The 21762-nt window shown below is 38.0% G+C and overlaps 1 pseudogene; it reads left to right on the top strand.

The window, feature by feature from the left end:
* Nucleotides 1–302: 302 nt before the first annotated feature.
* Nucleotides 303–6081, top strand: LOC143890595 (transcription factor bHLH94-like; annotated as a pseudogene).
* The last annotated feature ends 15681 nt before the right edge of the window (nucleotides 6082–21762 follow it).

The following is a 21762-nucleotide window of genomic DNA, read 5'->3' as shown; positions in this document are numbered from 1 at the left end:
CTATTTTTGAGCTCAAGCTCAGATAAGCTTATCTTAGCTCTAGCTCAGAAATACTATTCTCAATATAATATCATAATAGAGTTCACTTTTCGTCATATCCATGATATGCATATAATTCAATGACTAATTAGGTAATATTATCTGGAGGGACATGATCTACAGAACACAGCAAATATCAGCATCCCGATATCAGCCCAGCACCCGCCCCAGATGACAGCCTTGGCTGGATATTTGGTGTCGAGAGACGCGACAGAGTGCACATGATGGGGCCCGGGCCTACCCCTAATGTATTATTTGGCTCTATGCGCAGTGGTGTGATGTCACAAGAGAGGGTTGCATCACTTGAAAGGGCCAACGAGCAACTCACAAACGAGGTGGTAGGTATGAGAGAGAAGGCCCAAATGGAACAAAATCAGGCCAATATGGAACGATAGCTGTCGGTACTCTTAGCTCATTTCTAGTACGTCCAAAATATCAATGTAAGTCATTAATTATTTCAGTAAATAGTTCTTCTAGGCCACTATTACCTTTATGTATCTATCTTGTTATATGTTAGCCTCCCGACGATCCGACTCCGTCACAATCACGTGCAACCTCCTCTGATAGCCATAGAGACCTCACTGACGATTGGGTATAAATGTCGTTGAATTTTAATATAAATCTAGTCTTGGTTTTCTTCTTAATAAATAACTGCTTTTTTTTTTTATTCCTAATCATTGTTCATTTTCTAAGGTTACCTTATTGAGCATTCGAATGAGGGGGTTGAAGTGGCGCACATCATTCGTAAGAGCGTTGATCGGACACATCTAGTCAACGGGCAGCCATTAAGACAGTTTTTCATTGAGGTGCAGATCACGGCTGCATTGCCGCCAAAAGAGCCTCTGATGAGAGAATCCGAACTCAATGAATGTATTGGAGATGCTTTAGGAGGAGAAATCGCTTGGCCGTCCTTCTTGGTAAGTACTTTACATACGAGGACAGATTGAAATTTGAATGATGATCATAACTACTACATCGACAAGTATATTGATTTTTGATTCGATATCTGTTTGTGTTCCCTTTCTTTATCATGTTAGATGAGCCCAGAGTACCTGATCGACATTGTCTTTATGTTTCTTACGTATTCAGTTCGGAGTTAATGTTTCACGGGCTATCTTGAGACAATGTTTATTATGTTTGTGGCTTTTGTTGCCTCTTTTTTTAGTGCATTGTATTTGACTTTGTCATCCTTATGTTTTGGAACATATTTTGCTTTCAGTGTATATATGTAAGTTTTGTGTTCTTCAACTCTGCTCTAAAGGTAGAAATTCGTTTTAAAGGTTGAAATTCGTAAGTTTTGTGTTCTTCAACACTGCTCCAAAGGAGGCAAGGTAATCATCTCTGAATTTGTAATGCGAAGGAGCTGCCCTCAATTCTATGATTTTATTTGTATGTAACTTAAATGTTTCTTGGAATGTTGGAAATATAGTTTCCAAGTGAAAATATGATGACAGATCCTCAACTAAAGAAGTGGCCTAGCGTTCCATAATCTAAGGCTAACTTCTACTTCAGAGCAATAAGGACCAAAGACAACATATCGAAAGGTGAATTAATGGGCAATTTTTTTTATCTTCTTTTTATTTCATATAAGATCTATTTGTACTTCCTTTTCTTTTGGAAGTGGCTTCATGTATGTTGTGTCTTATTCTTTTTCAGATAATTCAGACCAAAGGCCAATCCCCAACCCAAAAATGAAAAACCCATCACACCACCTTCTGTTCCCTCTAATGAAATATCAGGACAAGAGGTAATTATTTCATATTTTCTAAACCATGTTTCTGTTTTGCTCGAGGTCTGTTAATAACGACTTTGTTTGTTTTCATTCATACATGGTTTCTTCTTGATGGAATCACTCAACTTCAATCATTTTCCATATAATTTTATACAATAATTTGTTTGATTGCTTGGCTGCATTCAAACTCAACTGTGGGACTGCTTGTGAACATTTTAATTCACATGAGGGAATTAATTGTATACTTTTGAAATCTTCAAAATTCTAGACTGCAATCTAGGGTTTAATTGTATACTATTTTCTATAAAAAAACATACCTATGGAACCACTTAACATGACTTAAAAGTGAACTCCACCCAGCTTTTATATATTCATTAGTTTATTGAAGTATGTAATGTCACTTGGAAATGTGGGATATATTTTATTTCATACCCACATTGCTGGTCTTTATATTACATGTTTCCTAGTTGGAAATTGCCACAGGGGCACATGGCAATTGGAGCTTTTAGAGCTTATTTTCTTTCTTGCATACTCTTATTGGTGAATACTCCTCAACGTTTATAAGTTGTGTCACCCAAATGAAATGTCAGCATCATATGCATATGTATGTCTGTATGAGTGTGTGCATGTTTATGTGTATTTTCTTTTGTTCGCTATGGTTTGGTGTCATCATCGACCTTTTTTGGGAATTAAATTTTGATCGGAATATTTTATCAAGAGCATTCGTCAGTGGGGCAGATCTATTTTATTGGGATTTGCTCATGAACGCCGGTGAAAGCCCTTTTTCTTGTAGTGGAAATGGCTTTCCACGAAATTGCCTAACAAATCCCTTACTATGTTTATGACTATTGAACCTTTATACGCGTTGCATATATCCCTTTTTATGTATCAGCAATGGCTAAGAGACGCAAGCATTATCTTCGTTTGCAATATAAATAATGAAAAATAATATTTCCACTTCCTTTTCTATGTCTTCATGCGTTTCCATCTTTTATGTATCTTTTTTCTTGAAAATGAAGTCATTTCCAAGAAAAGACAAACCGAAGGGCAGGACATACTGGGAAATATGGGGTGTAAATATTGTAGCCCTATAAATAAATGGAACCTATTTCTTTTATATAGTGCCAACGAATACATGTGCATAATCAAGGTGCCACCTTTTATATTTGATCCACACATCTCTCTAATGGGATTGAATGTGAATGTGTGACAGAATAGCAGGTATTAAATGTACGTCAAAATTAGCAGGTTCTTGTACCCTATTTGGGGTTTATTTGTAATTGAAGTAAAAAATGCATATTTACCGGCGTTGATTAAAAACGTTGGTGAATAAAATATTCACCGACGTTTAAATGAAAGTGTCGGTGGATATAACAATCACTGACGGTCACAAACCGTAAGTGAAACATGGAATCCGGCAGTGTTATTATTTTCGCCGACATATGTTGCTAAAGTTTCCGACGTTTTATAAATGAGAGTAAAGACTAAGCCTTTTATCCATCGCTAGAATACCGTCAGTGAATGCTATTTTTCACCAACGTCGGTGAATTTGTAATTTCCAGCATTTAAGAACTTTTTTGGGACGGTCGTAAACATCGGTGTAAAGATATTCACCAACGTTTTTTATTGAACGTTGGTGTAACCCTTTAGGGACGCTGTGTTTACCAACGATCGGCAAAACCTTCGTTACACCGGCATTCATCCGTGTTTTCACAGGCGCTCATGAATGCCGGTGAAAGCCCAAAATATTCTTATAAATCGAAGGTCCCCCAATATAACAATTGAATAGGGTTGCTTCAAGTTATGTTTTTTGTGTTTCAAAAAGTAGAAATGTTTAGGAATATTTTCCTTTCCAAACTTGTCCAGATATATAATTCTTGCAATCCAAACAGGCCGTATGGATTAAAATTTTCCTCTACATACACTCCAAAGTGTTATTCTAATTCAAATTGATATGGGTGATATTCAATTGTTCTGAAGCTATGAGCCCACCCATACGTTCGTGTGTACATAGTTGTAAAATCTATTGAAATATACGAGAATTAGACCGCATCCTAATGCAATTAGGAGTTAAAGCTTTCTCCTATTTCTTCTTCTCTTCTTTTTGTGTGTAAGCTGGGATTTAACCTCCGACCTCCCGGGTGAAGAACAAATCCTTGACCATTGATCAAGAAGCTCAATCGCAATTAAAGTTCTTCTTCTTCTCTTTTTCGGGAGTATAATACATATCCGTCAAATGGAGATTAATGTCTGAAATTATATGACCCCTAACCTTTTATTAACCTACATTTTTTGTCATGACAATGTTTAACTATGAGTGAGTACCGCTTAAGATGGTTTGGACATATCAAATGTAGGCCTTTGGATGCTCGAGTGAGAAGAAGTGACTCATGCCAAGTTGATGGAGTAAAAAGAGGTAGGGGAAGACCGAAAACAACTTGGGTAGAGACAGTAAGGAAAGACCTGAGAGCTAGGAACATAACAGAGAACAAGACCTTGGATAGGATAGAATGGAAGAAAATGATCCATGTAGATGAACCCAGCTAGTGTCAAGATTAGACTTAGTCAATTTGAATCGGGTAGATCCGTTCACTTTCTTCGTGTAAATTTTCTAAAAGATTCATTAGCCGACCCCAACTAGCTTGGGACAAAGGTTTAGTTAAGTTGAGTTGAGCTGACAATGTTTAACTACGAAGGAGGTGCACATACTGTCGATGAGGTGAGCTCGAATGACTACAATAGTTGTACCATGGGGAATTCTATTACCACAGATAGTAATGAACCCTATGCATTAATCTTATGGAGTAATTGGTTGTTTCACATGGCACCGGAGCTTACGCTTTTGGAGATGGAGTTATTTAATCAGCTCTGATACCATGTGAAACAGGCAATTATTCCAAAAGCTTAAGCTGTTGGAGATGGCGTCATTTAATCTTCAATACGTGAACGCTCCCCCTTACGTGTGGCCCCTCTTGTTAGGATTGGCCTACATGTGGCACAAGTGGCCCCTCTTTTGGGTTGGCCATTACATGTGGAATTTTAGTATGGAGGAATTTTGAACATAGGACCTTTGCTCTGGTACCATGTGAAACAACCAATTACTCCAAAAGCTTGAGCTGTTGAAGATGGTGTCATTTAATCTTTTATACTTTAACACGCTCGATGTTGTGACCAGGGCAGGCTCCGATCGCCCGGCTATGATACCATGAAAAAGATTATTTTCACTAATGTTACTTGATTACAATTAGGCACAATCAGTACTTATATAGAGCACTTACAAAAAGATTACTTTCACTAATCTTGTTTGATTACAATTAGGCATAATTAGTGCTTATATAGAGCACTTTGCTTATATTACAATCATGCTTTATCTACTTGTAATGTTTTAATCCTCGAGCTCTCGTTGTTTTGTTTCTCTTTGACTTCTCAGAGTGACCAAGCATCTATAATTGGAGGGGCTATAAATTTCGTTAAGAAGCTTCAACAACTTCTCCAATCTCTTGAAGCTCAAAAGAGAAAAACACAACAATCAGATGCAGGTTTCACCTCTCCTTTCACCAATTTCGTTGCCTTCCCTCAGTTCTCCTCTTGCTCAGTGAATTCCAACTCGACGAATGAGATGGTGGCAGGGAATCGCTCCTCCATTGCCGATATTGAAGTAACCATGGTGGAAAGTCATGCCAACCTCAAAGTACTCTAAAAAAGGTGGCCTAAGCAGCTCTTGAAAATGGTGGCCGGGTTGCAAAACATCCATCTCACAGTTCTTCATCTCAATGTAACCACCATTGTTCAAATGGTTCTCCACTCTATCACTATCAAGGTTAAAAAAAATCACCTTTCTCTCACTATTTTATTCTGGTGTTCTTATTCTTTTCCATGAATAGTTTGTGAAACAACCAACTATTCTAAAAGCGTATCTGTTAAGAGTTGGTGTTATTTAATCATTTATACTTCAACACTCTTCCTCACATGTGGCCACAATTATTTTTTTGGTCGGCCGTACACATGACATATGTAGCCTCTCTTTTGGGTTGGCCGTGCATGTGGATTTTTATTATCAAATAGTTGTTGGATTTCGAACCCAGAGCCGTGAGGCAATAGTTCTGATACCAAGTGAAATAATTAATCAGTCCAAAAGCTTAAGTAGAGTTGGTGTTATTTGATCATTTATACTTCAATATAATTCACTAATCAAACTCCCTCCATTCATGTAGGTTGAGGATGACAGTGGGCTTACTTTGGTTGATGAAATCGCAACTGCTGTTAAACAAATGCTTGGAAGGATTCAAGAAGAGGCCAGTATGAATTGAGCCAAATTTCTATGTAATTCACCAAGTTTCCTCTCTTTTATCATAAAAATTATTGCATGTTGTTAGAGCCTATCTCTCTTACTCTCTTATATTTTAAGAACCTTTATGTACAGTTGAACGTGTTCATGTGTTGTGTGTGTGTGTGTGTGTGTGTGTGTGTGTGTGTGTGAGAGAGAGAGAGAGAGAGAGAGAGAGAGAGAGAGAGTGTGTGTGTTACATTCTATAAAGTCACCTACGCAAGGTGAAGTACAAAGATAGCTGCCACGGACAGCTTTAGAGGAGCTTTTACACTATGAAGATGGAAATGGATGATGATAGGCTGATAGAAAATGTGTATCCATGTAATGATTCCAAGGGTGAAAAATAAAATCAAGATATGATTACGCTATGTAAAATCATTAACATTTGAAAAATAAAGACCCAATGCCGCTATGATCTAAGAGGTCATCTCATGGAAGAACAGAGATGTGTAGGTCTCACAAGTCTAAAAGAAACCCGTCTAAAGTACAAAGGTGTAGGAGATAACCAAAACTAGATGAAGCACTTTGTAGACTAATGTTTACAATTATGGAAAAATGCATTGAAGAGCAATTTACAAAGGCTCTCCTTTATATAATTCTATGGTCTTACAAGAAAAAAAGAAGAAGAAGACGACCCAGACTTCAGAGTGTGGAAGATTCCAGCCCTAGACAGGACCTAAAATATGACATTAATGCATTTTAACTCTGTGAAGTGATATTTCCACCCTGTTAGTAAAGTTGTATTGCTGTCTAGTTTCAGCATAGTTTAGAGAGATTAAGCTTTGCACACTAATGAAAATCCTGGGGTATGTCTTGTGTATTCTAGGGAAAATGGTGTATGAAGAGAAAAACCAACTTGCCCTAAACCCTAGCACGAAGCCAAAGCGAGGAAGAGAGGTGTGGGCTAAGAGCCAAAGCTGTCCTCCTTTATTAAAGCCACTTTTAAGTTTTAACAGAGCATGTTCTTGTAATAATAAGAACAGGAATGCTAAATTTAAAGAATTGTAAGGGGCCGTTTGGATACGCGGATTTTAGAATCCGAGATTTCTTCAAAATTGTAGATGAGAGACAAGAGAAGAAGTGGACCAGCCGTCGTTTTCTGATTTTTCACCCTTGTTTCTTTCAGCAAGAGAGTAGCAGATCATCCCATGTTTATTTTAGAAATCTCAGGATGCAGGAGAGATTTCTAAAACCTGGATTTCTTACTTAAAATCTAAGAAACGCTGCACTGTTTTCAAACTAAAAATGTGGATTCTAAAATCTGCGAATCCAAACCGCAAATTTTAGAATCCAGGTTTTTAGTTTGAAAATAGTGTAAAAGAGGGTTCATGATCAAGCTGCCGCCGCTGTCCTGGCAGCATTTCTTGGATTTAAAGTTCAAAAACCAGGTTTTAGAAATCTCTCCTAAGATTTCTAAAACCTAGAAAAATGGGAGGATCTGCTACTCTCTTGCTGTCGGAAAGAAGGGTGAGAAGTAAAAAACAAGTCAAAAACGACGGCTGGTCCACTTCTTGTCTTGTCTCTTAGCTACAATTTTGATGAAATCTAGGATTCTAAAATCCGCGTATCCAAATGGCCCCTAAATGGTTATAAACGCATGTTTGATTAGCTTGGATCTAATGACAAGCGTGTTTGCCCTGGATTTTTGCAAGGGCACCCTTCACCCTTCACCCTTCAGTTTAACATTAAACTAAATCAGTATTAGGGGACAGTTACTAATCAATGGTCGTGGTAGACATTGAAAAAATATATTTAATTTTTTTTCCAATTTTTTTTTAAATAGTGAGAGATATATAAACATAAAAGACAAACTCCTAGGCCAAGGTGGTCAAGAGAAGGGTACAACATGAGGGATTTTTTCCAAAAAATTATTAACAACGGTTAATGTAATACCCGGTCCCAAGTAATAAATTTTTTTTATATATAGTTGTCCTTATCAAATTAGCTATTTGTTTTCTAATGGGTGTCGTTATCAATTTTTAACTTACAACTATTTGTTTGAAACGGGTGTCATTATCATAGTGAGCATATGGGTATTTGCATATAATGGGGTGTCATTATCAGTTACTAGGTGGGTAAATTAGAAAAGAAACCCTACAGAATTTTGCCACATTAGAAATTCAAACCATTTTGAGAATGTAAGAGGCTAAGTAAACGATCCATGCCTCTTGAATTATTAAGCCTAATTAGGAATTATACCAACCTAATGCATTGAATTGAGTTGGCACCTTGCAAACCAAAAAGGGAAGCACCTCTATTTATGTGGGAACGTTCCATATGAGTATATTATTATGGATCTTTTTCTTAATGTAGTAGAAATCCTTATTTTAGTAAAGACAGAAGACTGGAATTCATCCCTTCTATTTATAGGAGTGCCTACACGGCTGAGATTTTCTTTCCTTCTTTTACTTGGCTTAAAGTTGGTAGGTTACTACTCTTACTTTACATATCAGCACCAAGAATGATTTTGAGACTATTACTCTTCTCAAACGTATGGAAATTTGAAACTTTCCTACGCTGCTACCTTTTCTCTCCACTCTCCTCTGTTCATTACATGAAAGTTGGTTGTTTGTGGGCTTTAGAAAGAAGGAATATAGGTGGTGTTTGAGGCCATCGGGATGATTGAAACTCTCCTACAAGACCGAGTTCTACAGCACTTTCGAAGTCTATAATCAGCCCTGGAAACCATGGCAAACCAGTCCTAGAACCTCTGCAAACTGCTATTGCTGCCCGGTAAATAAACCACTTTCCACCATCTTGTTGTCCTTGTCTTTAATGATCAAACATCTTGCAAAAGTTTAGAATTTTTTTTGAACTCGTAGCACTTGCAAAAGTAGCCGCTTTTAGTCAAAACTCCAACAAGTATATTGCTGAATCGTCGCCAGCCATTAGAGTCTTTCCTCTCACAATTTCAGCATCTCTTCAAGCTTCAATAGGACAAAGTGACGGCAACATCTACTATCTCTTCTCGCATTGCAATCCAGGTTAGTACACTGCTACAAAAATGAAAATCCTACATCATGTTTTATGTTTTTCTTTGCCTTGATTCCAACCTGGCAGCCCCACTATATTTTTTAGTTGTATCAACCAATCTCATTACCTTGATGTCCTTTAACACAAGCTAGCTGGCTGCTCATTTCTTGATCAGCCAACAACACATTCTTACTTGACAGCAGCCCTTGTTTTATTTGCTTTAATCTCCAAAGCCCACTACTAGTCGTTAGGTTGATGCCCATTGAGGCTGTCATTAGCATTAGTAAACCAGTTCTTGGAAGTTCTCTCCATCACCAACTACCCCTTTGTTTCGAAAACCCATTAATGGTCATGTGCCTTGCTTTCATAGCCACAAGTTTAGAAAGCGAAACTATTGCAAACAGTTCTTTTAACTAACATTTATGAGTGTATTTTTCCCACCTCAACAGTCCTATATAACTCTAGGTTTGGATTTCCTTTCAGCCTCTTACTTTACATCACATCTCTCTACGCTCTAAGAAGATCTTTGTGGGACTTGACCTTTGCAAAGGAAATTTCTGGAGATAGTGCATAAGGTAGGTGATCCTACCCTATGTCAGTGTATTACGTATATTCCATGTACTTAGATTTGTTGCAAGCTTTTATTACAGTTCATTACATGGAACTTGTTTTGAAAAGGTTTCTCACTGTTTTCTTTTAGCATGTCATTCCAAATGATTGAATTGTCATTATCCATGAAATGCTTTAGTCTTAACATGCTTCCTTAATTATAAAAGAAAAGAGCTTTGTGAGTAAAATGATTTTTGGAAACTCAAGTTCATGAAACACTATTGAAAAGCATTTTATATATGATATGGTTTCAATGGTTTGGAACGGGGGAGCCCCCAATGGTTTGAAACGTCTACAAAATTTATGGCACGGTATTGCAAACATTAAATTGCTTCTCTCTATATTTGTATACAGTCTTGGTATGGAATGGATTCCGCCAGTAAGGTTGATCTCTGGTGGGGATCAAGTGCCCAACCTGCCAGTGGGTCAGTACACTGGACGTGATCACGTAGACCGGTCAAATTTTATCTGCCCGTAAGGTTGATCTCGGGCGGCCAGTAGGGAGTCCTCTGGCTATTGATATTATTACATTGCGCACTTTAGGACCTGTGAGTCCTGCAAACGAGTGTTCGCCTTGGGTATGATACTTGCCAATAAGGTTGGAAATTGGCCACAGAGAAGACTGTTAAGTATTTGATTTCTAAGTGGAAAACTGCAAAACCAAGTGTTTAGAAATTTATATTCTTAGTCATTGATTTCAAAGCGGAAAACTGCATAACCGAGTAGTTGGAACTTTTTTTTTGTAAAAGAATGTATTTTCTTATTTAAGCTTATGTAGAAATGATTTGCTTCCTATCAATTTCTGCATTGGCTAAATTTCTATAGCATGTTACTTCTTTTCCGCATCTGCATTGTTTGCGTTTTCCTATTAGCTGGCTTGGATTTGGAAAACCGGCTGGGCTGTTAGCTCATTATGTGGTTTAACAATTTTCAGATACAGAGGAGCGACTGTAGACTTGCTGAGATCAGGCACTTGGATTGGAGCTTAGGAAATTCCTTGCTTTATTTCATTATTCCAATTTAAAAAACTTTTGTTACTTTATTAAGGTGATTGTCGTCTAATAAGAATTGTTTGGATTTAGACTTATGGACCTAATCTATATATGTATTTCATTTGAACTTTAATTGAGACTAAAATTTCCGCATTTATTAGTTACTATGAATGTTGAGAATAGTTGATTGGGAAGGAGCCTTGCATGCTTGTGGGGACGACCCTATAGGCGTGCGGCGGCTGTCACGTGCGCCTTACCTCGAATTCTGGGTTCGGGGCGTGACAGTTAAAGTAAAAGGTCGCTAAATCTTCCGAGGGTTCTAGTATTGTCATTCCCCATAAGGGTGCATTTGGATAGCCAGAATCAAGCAATCCCACCAGATTCCAATGTTTGGTTCAAAAAAAGAATGGAATCAACAGAGTGAATTAAGACTATGGTTGTATTTGTGGGGTGGGGCGTGGTGGGGGTGGTGGATATGCCAGAATTTTTTTTCTTGCCCCAAGAGGAGGTATTCTGATTCCACCCGGTCGGAATGGAACTTTTATTAGAATTTTTTGAACTAAAATTTAATTAAGAATTATTTTTTTTAAGATTATGTTTAATGGAGAATCAAAACAGGAATCAGAATATGATGCCTATTCTGATTCCTTATTCAAGAGATCCAAACACACTATTACCAATCTTTTTCTTCGTATCAAATAAAGAGGTAATCTATGTCATATTTCCGATGTCATACGAGCTTTGGATGGTTTTCCCTGAAAAGGTTGTTGGATATTTTTACATTGTTCTCTCAAGCTCTGTTTCCTTTGACGTAAAATGGGCGTAAAACAAATTTTACACTCACTTATTCAATTAAAAATGAGCGTAAATTTTGTATGCCCATTTTTACCTAAAGAAATAGAGCCTAATAGAATACAATAACTGCTAAATGGTGGGTGGAAGATCAAGAGAAGAAGAAGGAGAGTAGACAAGTATGGAAGATGGGGAGAAGAATAGCGGAAGAGTGGTAAGTAGTGTTTGGTTGCGCTGCAATCCTCGAGAAGATTAGTGGAAGATGTAGGAATGTCATTACCAAAATAGAGGGTGGAAGTGAGAGAAAGAGAAGAGAGAGAAAACATAATTTGGCAAGATTATTCTCCTATTCTCTCACCCAAATTCCACCAAAATAGTGAAAGATGGGGAGAAGATTAGAGGAGGGAACATTGCCGCCATGTAGGCGCCACATATGCCAAAAAGGCAATTATGATGTCTGGAAGATGTTTGGGTTCAAAGTGAGTTTCAACACAAAATAACAACCAAACATGCATTGCGCAAATTAGTGGAAGACCATCAGCGTTTCAAACGCCGATGAGTAAAATGCCAATGATCTCCTCGCTTTGAGCAACCAAACAGGGATTAATAAGCTGTGAATAACTTCAATTCCACATGCAAATGCCTGGGCAGTTCCAACAGGATTGATTGCATGGCTTTGACATTTGCATGGTCACTCTAGTTTTAAGATAAACTTAAAGAGAGTTCTTGAATATACATACACATATAGAAGTAGAAGGAATGTTCCCAAGATATCCAATTAATTATAAGAGTGAACATGATATTGCAACTCTAACCCAGCACTATTGTGAATACAAAATCCCAAAAATTTCTCCTTGTTATATGGTATGTGCAACTTTGGCCCCCCATGGTGAGGATTTCACATAATATGGATGATGACTTATGTAGGTTGGCTATGTATCATGGTTCCTAATACTAAGAATTAAGTGTGTTGCCCGAAAGCTGCGTTCCACTTTTTGTAGAGGGCTGAGATTAGTCTCACTAAAAACATGTATTTTAATCTCAGTCCTTAAGGGGGAAAGGCTCATTCCTGGGTCACACACTTAGTGCGTGTTTGGCGTACCATTTAAAACACCGTTTGGCGTTTGAAACACCGTTTTGGGGCCAAACGGCCGTTTGGGAGTGTTTGGGTGCACAGCCACCTGTGGACCCCTATCCGAGGACGGTGAGGGAACGAGTCCCTAACACCCTCAGGATCTCCACAACGTGAAGGAGAGCTCTGCCAAGGAACTCTCGAAACAGGTGCCACCCTCACAGCATAGCATGAGTGGCGATATAAAAAGAATGAGATACATCCTGATCCGGAGCCAGGGCTCGAAACCAAGATGTACCTAAAATAAACTCAGAGTCGTCATCCATGGATGCGCCATGGAACCAAAACAAATGCTCTGTTTGCAATGGATAACCAGAGATACAAAAGGTCTGTGCCTGATGACGAATGGAGAAGGTCTGAAGAGCACCCCCAATTCGCCCGAGTGCGAACACTTGGTCTCTTATGCCATTTATTATTAACGTCGAAGAGTTTTGGGCAAAAATCATGTGAAATGGGAACAATCCTCAGAGTCGTCTATCTAAGCATGCATTTCCTGAGAATAGAAATAATAAGCACACAAAAAATAAATGAAAGAGGTGCCACCTAAATATTGCTAGGTTATGAGTGACATACCTAACTGGTGTCTATGTTTTGATGGACAAACACATACAAGCTACAGCTAAAGGTATAGGATCAGTACAAGAAAGTAAGAAAACACATCAAAACATACAATAACAACACAACAAATCCTAAGACTCTAAACGATTAGCCCGAGTCCTCGGATGGTCTGATATTCATCCAAAGAAGCCTACGTATCCCCGCCTCTACGAGAATCAAGGCAACGTAGTTCTTCCCACATATTCTAAACTATGATGCTTAAGACATCTAGACCTCTATCCTAGATTCGACCTAAAAGACCGGACTAGTTGTTAAAGCTTCTGGTGCGATTATTTAAATTCCAATGGATTGTAGATTTTAGGACACCCTATATGCCCTAACTAAATGCAGGTTAGCCCTAACCTAATGCAGGTGGTTCCTACAACCTATGTGTAACTAGGCTGTGCGTCCTAAGGAAAATAATGGGATCACTAACGCATCTTAGACCTAGTCATCAGTCGGTGATGTGAATCGCCAACTGATCGGACGGAGGCGCAACAGACCCCTAACTCTAACTCAAACACAAACAAAACACACAACAATCAAAAAACATACCAAGGACGAAACTCTTAACTCTAAAACAAACGCAAACAAACACATAACAAATCAAAGACTAAAACCAAAGACAAACCCCTAACTCTAAAACGCTCCTTCTAGGACAAAGTCCTAACTCTAAAGGAAGATTTTTCGAAAACAAGTTTATGAAATATTTTTTGTACTTTTTTAAAGAGTTTGAATGATTTATTTACAAAGGTTTGGTTGGACCTGGGATAAGAATCCCAAGCTGCACTACGTACCTCGTGAAAGAGGATCAAGCCAACGTAGTTCGAAACGAACTTTCTTAATACGCTATAAAACTCAACACTTTAGATTTTTTAAAGGTTTTTGATGTTTTCAAATGTTTTTGAAGTGTTTTTATATTTTTGACGATTAAAAGTGTGTTAACACCCTTTCGGCTAAAGGGGATCCGATAGAAGAGCCTCTATACCCACCATATCACGGTAGGGTATTAAAGAGGGAAACGGGATCCCTACAGCCTTGGGGGAAAGAAGACAAACGAGGGACCAAAATTCCGAAACGAGAAAAATAATCTCAAAGAGATGACCAAATGCTGACGGGGCTTAGCCAGCATCCAAAAGAGACGAGTTCTAACCTATGAGGAAAAACCCTAAATAAACGAGAGATGAAAAGCTTCTAACCCCAAAGGGCAAACTTCTAAATGAAAAGGGACAGACAAAAACCATATACGAAGAACCACTAAATCGATAGAATCCCGAAACTCGAAAAGGATCTCGAGGAACATGCAAAGAATAGTCCCGGAAAGAAAGAAAACCCCTCAAACCCTGCGAAGACCCTAAGATGGGGAAATGATAAGAAGGGCAAGAGGCTGGCTCAAGAAACATTCCGTCATCGCTCTGGCAATGATTAAAGACAAAGGCAACTAACAGACCAAGTTGGTCTCCAACTAGTCGGGGGACAAGTTGAGGCACAACTTAGAGAGAGAGACAAGGCAGGGCTGTGCGATTAGCTAGATATAATTGGTTTGATATCACAGGTTAGATTCATCCAAGAAAATGTTAATGCTACAGTTCTCCCAAAACTGCCCCAACACAACCTTGAACAAGGCTTTCTTAAGCTACCTGAATAAATGGTTCTATAGCCTTCCTAACAACTGCAAATGCTCAGCTAAAATAATAGAAACAGGTTCGGCTTTTAGAACATTAAAGCAAGGCAGTATAGATATTTACAAATGAAGTGCCCAAGGTTGTTATTTTAGTCCATCATCCACACCAATATCATGACACACAGATTTCACTCTACACATCATTAAAACTAAATTCATATGAGCTTCAACCTCGCCCAGCACTTATAATTCCAGCCCAGTGATAATCAAGTGAGATATTAGCTACTGAAATTTTCCCAATAAAAGTACCATTTGAATTAGAAATCCGTAAGGCTGTTAAAGCAAAACTAGTAGATATAGAAGCCCATAAACCAATCTAATAGAAGAATAGGGAACTAAAATTTTAAAAGGAGAAAATCATCAATCACAAAGAAAAGATAAAAATGTCAAATGAGCTACCTGAGTGAAGAACATTTAGTAGAGATGGGATCAGGTTTGCCAGATACGTGGCCGGAGAGCGGGGTAGAGAGAAATGATGGGATGATGGCTGGGAGAAGATGGAGTTGATGGCGGTCTGGCTCCCTCAATTTTTCCTTTCTATTCAAAGCTCTCTCTCTGTCAGTTCTCCCAAAATAAATGAAGAGCCTCCCTTTGCTGCCGATGTTGATTTCTCTGCAACATTCCTTTTTTTCTTTTCCTTGGAAGTGAATTAGAATGGGTTTGAATGGAGGCTAAGGGAGAGGGGTTTCAATGAGGGTTAAATAACAAAGGTTTGAGGGTAGGGGTAATGGCCGAAGCTTGAAGTGGTGGCTGAGATGGTAGCTGGTGGCTGAGAAGGTGGAGGAGATGAAGAGAAGTAGACGGGGTCGGATTTGAGGGGGTGGAAGATGATGGAAGAGGGTTTGGGTTTAATGGAGGTGGTGGTGTAGATGGAGGTTTGGGGTTGATGAGGCCGGATTCCGGTAAGAAAACCACCGGAGAAGATGGGTAGAGGGAATCGGATTCTCCCATCTCTCTCTCTCTCTCTCTCTCTCTCTCTCTCTCTCTCTCTCTCTGTGTGTGTGTGTGTTTTTCCTCGATGAGAATGGGTTTCTCCTCCTTACACGCTACTATGATTTTCAAAATGGAGAAGGGGTTTGGGGTTAAATGAGGGTTTGATTAGAGTGGGTTTAATCAGAAGGTGATGATGGTGGAGGTGGTCTGATTTAATGGAGTTGGTTGGATTGGTGGTGGATTAATGGCAGAGACGAGAATGGGTTTATGAAGATCGTGAAATGGGTTTGGGTATTGGGTTTTAGAGAGGTGGTGCTAAGGTCGGTAGAGGAGAGTAGAAGAAGAAGGTGGTGGGTTATGGTGGTGGTGGTGGTCGTGTTTGAGAAGGTGGAAGATGATGGAAGAGGGTTTGGGTTTAATGGAGGTGGCTCGGATTCCAGTGATGGTGGTGGTGGTGCAGATGAAACGAAGAAGAAGAAGAAGAAGAATAAGATGGTAGTTGGAGGGATGGTGGTTGGGTGAAAATCCAAGTGGAGGTGGTGGTGGGTAGCTGGCCGGTCGGAGAAGAGGACTCGATCTCCTCTTGCTTTCTCTCCCTCTTCTCTCTACTCTGTCATTTTCTACGAAAATCCCTCCTCTATACCCACGAGATTTATGATTTTATAGCTAGGGTTGCCACCCTCCTCCTAATCTCAGCCATCCATTTCCCTTTTAATCCTATGGTCCTTGCTTGATGCTTGCAAGACAAGCCAAAAGGACAAATTCAGTCCCCTTCTTCTTGCCTTGGACAAACTCATCTAGTATTTTATGACTACTCTTTTTACCTACGAGGGGTGGACTAGGGTAAGAATGACCATACAAAATAATGATATATTAGCACTCCTTCTGTTACTCTTAAGAGCCCCTTCTAGTGTATTATGAATGCTCTTTTCAACTCTACAGGGGGTGGTCCAAGTAGAAAACAGGGCACGTTTTCTCTTCTTTTCTGGATTGATATAGGCACCTTCCTGAATGGACAATCCACTCCCCTTCTGCCTTTGCACTATGCACACTGCACTACGCTCGTTTGCTAGGCAAACTCTAACGGTTTTCGACGAAATTTAGCGGACACATTATTGAGGTTCTAAACCAGGTTAGGGCATATTTGGGAACACTAATTCACTTATTTAGAGGAACCTTATTCAGAATGACAATTTGGGGTTCAGTCAAAATGGGGTGTCTACACCACCGTTTGAAACACCGTTTTGAACCCTCAAAACGGTGTTTTGCAAACGGAGGGGGGGAAGGTCCGTTTGCAAAACGCCGTTTTGAACGGAGTTTTTGGGCTGTGGGTTGTTACATGTTTGCCCTCACCAAAACCCATTTTTACGTATATGCGCGTGATTTTATGCGTTACGTCAAATACCAAAAAAGTGGGGGTGTTAATATCATTCTTGAGGACACAATTTGTTAAATTGTTAATATTTGATTCAAAACAAGGGGCTGCTAATATCATTTTATGATCTCTTAACTTTGATTTTCTAAAGACAAAAGAATTAAAAGAAACCCTAGTTTCTTACTTTCTTCATCTACTTTGCAAAATTGCAAACCCTCTCACGCCTCACTGCCTCAGCGCCTCCACTCGTCCATCAAATCCGGCTGTTGAGAAGGAGGAGAAGAACCCCAAAGGTACAACCATTTATTTTTTTGGCAATGATGTTTAATTTTAATAGTGTTTGAATGAGATCCTAATGACATTTTAATATTGGGCCTAATGAGAGAGTAGTTGAGTTACATTGAGGCCAACCAAACAATGCCCTTTTTGGTCATTTTACCACTAAAACTCCGTTTTGGGGCATTTGCAACCAAACACACAATACCTCTGTTTGCCGTTTAAAACGCCGTTTTGATCTGGCCAACCAAACATGAAAACGCCGTTTTGAACCAAAATGCCGTTTTGCAAAACGGCGTTTTAAACGCTATTTCAAACGGTATGCCAAACACACCCTTAGTTGGAATGGAGAAATTATATGTAGTTTTTAACCTTACATCATTGACAAAAAAATACAAATTATTGGGTTTTTAGGATTGGATTACTGGTATGATTTTTAGTAGGGGTGTCAATTGATCCACTTTAAATTGGACCCACCTATGACTTGGTAACGATCCGTTCAGATCTCTTAACGGCCATATATATTCTTTTCAAAGTGCTTTTCAGACTACGCCCCAAGTCTGGACCATGATCAATTTCAAATTGGACCATCCATTGGATTGTCCTAGGTCCTACTTACAATGTACATAGTTTGGATTTAGGGTTAAGGGTGGGAATACTGATAGTTTTGTCTTAGGGTTAAGGGTGGGAAGAGTGACCAAACTCGAGATAGAAAGAGGAGAGTCTTCATTAGAATGAAAAGCAAAAAAAAATTAAAAAAATTGATTGTCATTTCAAGTAAGTTATAAAATTTTACAAAATTACCCCATCAATAAACAGAAAATGATGAAAATTATGAAGGGTATTTTACTCAACATCTAGAGCACGTTCCATTGGGTTTTGTAGCTATGTTTAGGTCATGATCGAAAAAAGTTTGGACCTTATGATATGGATCCAATGGACATGATTGGATCCAGCCAATGTGCCCAAATCCCATCCATTAACTTTTGTTGATCGGTAAGGTGGGATCGAACCTGAGACCTCAAGGTTGAGAAACAAAACCTCAACCATTGAGCTACAGGCCCAACCTCAAATCCCATTCATTAATGTTCTCATCCTCTAGATCCATCGGACTGGCTAGGTCTACTGAGAAACCTAATTTTCGGGCCTTTTGAGATCCATCCAATGTGCCCAAATCTGATCCATTATCGTTGAGTATATTAAAATAACCAAATTTCAATATATATATATATATATATATATATATATATATATATATTATGATTATCCAATTGGCATGATTTTAGACAGAGATCTTGTAATACATTTCCTTGCACCGAACATTTATCAAATTGAGAGCAGTCACGAATCTCTCCTTAAGATTTATTTCTTTAAATTACCCTTACACTAATACCTTCTAAGCAGCAAATACAAGGAATTAAGTCTCTCTTCCTTTTTAATTTTTATTTTTTAGATCTCTCTTTCTTTCTTTTTATTTTCTCCAATTAAGTGAGAATAACTGTGAATCTCCCCTAAGATTTATTTTAAATAATCTTTATCCTTAAATCTTCACAGCATCAAATACATTAGAATAACTGCAAATCTCTCCTAAGATTTATTTTAAATAATCCTTATCCTTAAATCTTCACAATATCAAATATATGGAAAGCATCAAATATATGGAATCCATGTTAATACGTAAAAGATTTCTTACAAGGGTGTCTCTTCAAAGGAGGTCTCTTACAGCTGGATCACAAGCAATAATCTTGCTTTATATATCTCTTTGCCTTCTTTCATAGTTTTTTCCAAACATACATTGATTTCCAAACATATCCTTATCTCTTGTGATTATAAATACAACATCTCACATTGCCGAAGGGCGTTTGGGGAAAGAAAGAAGGAAGTTTGTTTCAGGGCTTTGATAGAGGAGTTTTTTAATCGTTGGACTATGAGTTTGAAGGAAATGTTTTTGCTACTTTTTCTACTACTTTCTCTTGGTATCATTGGAAATATTGCAGAAGGAAGAGGGAGTATAAGTATGTCCAAAGAAGAGGATTTGGAGCTTGAGAGACAACTGAAAATTATCAATAAACCGGCAGTTAAGACCATTAAGGTATCACTATTTCTTTAGCATTTGAAAATGATATATATATATATATATATATATATATATATATATATATATATATAGAGAGAGAGAGAGAGAGAGAGAGAGAGAGAGAGAGAGAACTCTCTACACATATGTGTAGGAACCGTATATATATATATATATATATATATATATATATATATATATATATATATATATAGAGAGAGAGAGAGAGAGAGAGAGAGAGAGAGAACGGTTCCTACACATATGTGTAGATAAGTTATCTACACACTAGCTTAAAATACAGTGGGGGCCACATTATTTGGGTGATCCAAACCATTCATTTTTAAGGCCCTCACATAGATAGGGTGTCCACAAAAAATCAGATCCATAGGATCATCCTAACCATTCAAACTGTGGAGGCAAAAAATGGACTAATTTGTGAAGGTTTAAAGACATCCATTTTACCTCCACAAATCGTAGGGTTGGGATGATCCTATGGATCTGATTTTTTGTAGACACCCTATCTATGTGAGGGCCTTTAAAATGGATGGCTTGGATCACCCAAACAATGTGGGCCCCCACTGTATTTTAAGCTAGTGTGTAGAGAACTCTCTACACATATGTGTAGGAACCGTTTTCTCATATATATATATATATATATATATATATATATATATAGAGAGAGAGAGAGAGAGAGAGAGAGAGAGAGAGAGAGAGAGGAAAAGGATGGTGAGCTTGAATGCACCATCCTTATGGTGCGCTAGAGCTCCCCAAACACATGGGTCCCATATTTTTTGTGGTGATCCAAACCATTCATTTGCAAGGCTCTATCACAGATAGAGTGTGTACCAAAAATCAGCTCCATAGGATCATCCTAACGCATCCAAAAGTGGGTGGCAAAAATGGGCAGATTTGTGGACAAGCAGTGTCTGTCCATTTTGCCACCCACTTTTGGATGGGTTAGGATGATCTTCTGTAGCTGCTTTTTGGTACACACCCTATCTATGATGGGGCCTTGCAAATGAATGGTTTAGATGCTCACCAAAAATGTGGGACCCATGTGATTTGGCACTCTACCGTACCTAACTTTAGGTACGGTCGAGCGTACAATCTTATTCCTATATATATATATATATATATATATATATATATATATATATATATATATATATATTGATACAATATTATTAGCGTTTACTTTTTTCTTTCACAATTTTGCAGACGAAATATGGACAGGTATTTAGTTGTGTTGATATAAACAAACAACCTGCTTTTGATCATCCCTTACTGAAGAATCATAAGATCCAGGTTTTTTAATTTTCTCCTTATGTTCTTAATATTTTATGTGATATATTCATTTATTTATTATTTCTTAAATTTGGGATTAACTTTTTCTTTGACATCACTTGGGAACTTACAACGATTGTCTATGGAAAAATATCTTCTTTTTTTGGAAGAAAAGGAAACCACACTTTTATTGATGAAAAATGTCTTTATGCAGATGAGCCTAGGATCTCTTCCAAAAGGTATTAAAGATAAAAAAGCTTCATCATTAGATGTATCATTAAAGATAGGATTCAAGAATGGAGGATGCCCGCTAGGAACAGTTCCTATTCGGAGAATTAAAAAGGAAGACCTAATAAGGGCTAAATCTTCCCCAAATTTTGGGAAAGGATATCCTTCAAATGCTCTGTCCCCTTCAAATGGTCAAGGCCATTTTAATGTAAGTCGTATTTATTGTCATCCTATTTTACTCTAAATTTAAATTTATGACTGGAGGAAAGAGTAGTTATATTCAATAATTCAAATAATTGGAAACTCGGACTTGAAAAGTGAGGTGTGTCAAATCTACCTGACCTACTTGCTCAATACTTAAATAAAAATCAAGTAGTTTTATACATCAAAATCTGCAAATTTTATACATTATGTACATTCTTGTAGAATTTAATTAGAAAAACCAATGAAATCATCTGATAACTCAACACGTTTTCTCTCAATTTTAGTCATTTTTCCTGAGTTGTTGAGTTTAATTTCTATGTAAAGATGAATAGCTATGTCTTGTTACTATTTGTTCAACCGAAAGCTTTATATTACTGATAGCTTGTATAGATAGAGATTCCAATTTTCAAGGATATATCTAACAAACCCACCTTTCATACCATGTGTTCAACACCAAATTTGATGGGGTCCAAAATATACGACCAACCGGCTGTTGACACGTGGCCCT

The sequence above is a fragment of the Tasmannia lanceolata genome, unplaced genomic scaffold, assembly GCF_043159265.1.
Source record: "Tasmannia lanceolata isolate RefF3 unplaced genomic scaffold, GAP_Taslan_0.1 ptg000013l, whole genome shotgun sequence".
Classification (NCBI taxonomy): domain Eukaryota; kingdom Viridiplantae; phylum Streptophyta; class Magnoliopsida; order Canellales; family Winteraceae; genus Tasmannia; species Tasmannia lanceolata.
Note: the sequence above shows the minus strand (reverse complement) of the source record. Positions and strands in the feature narration are given on the sequence as shown.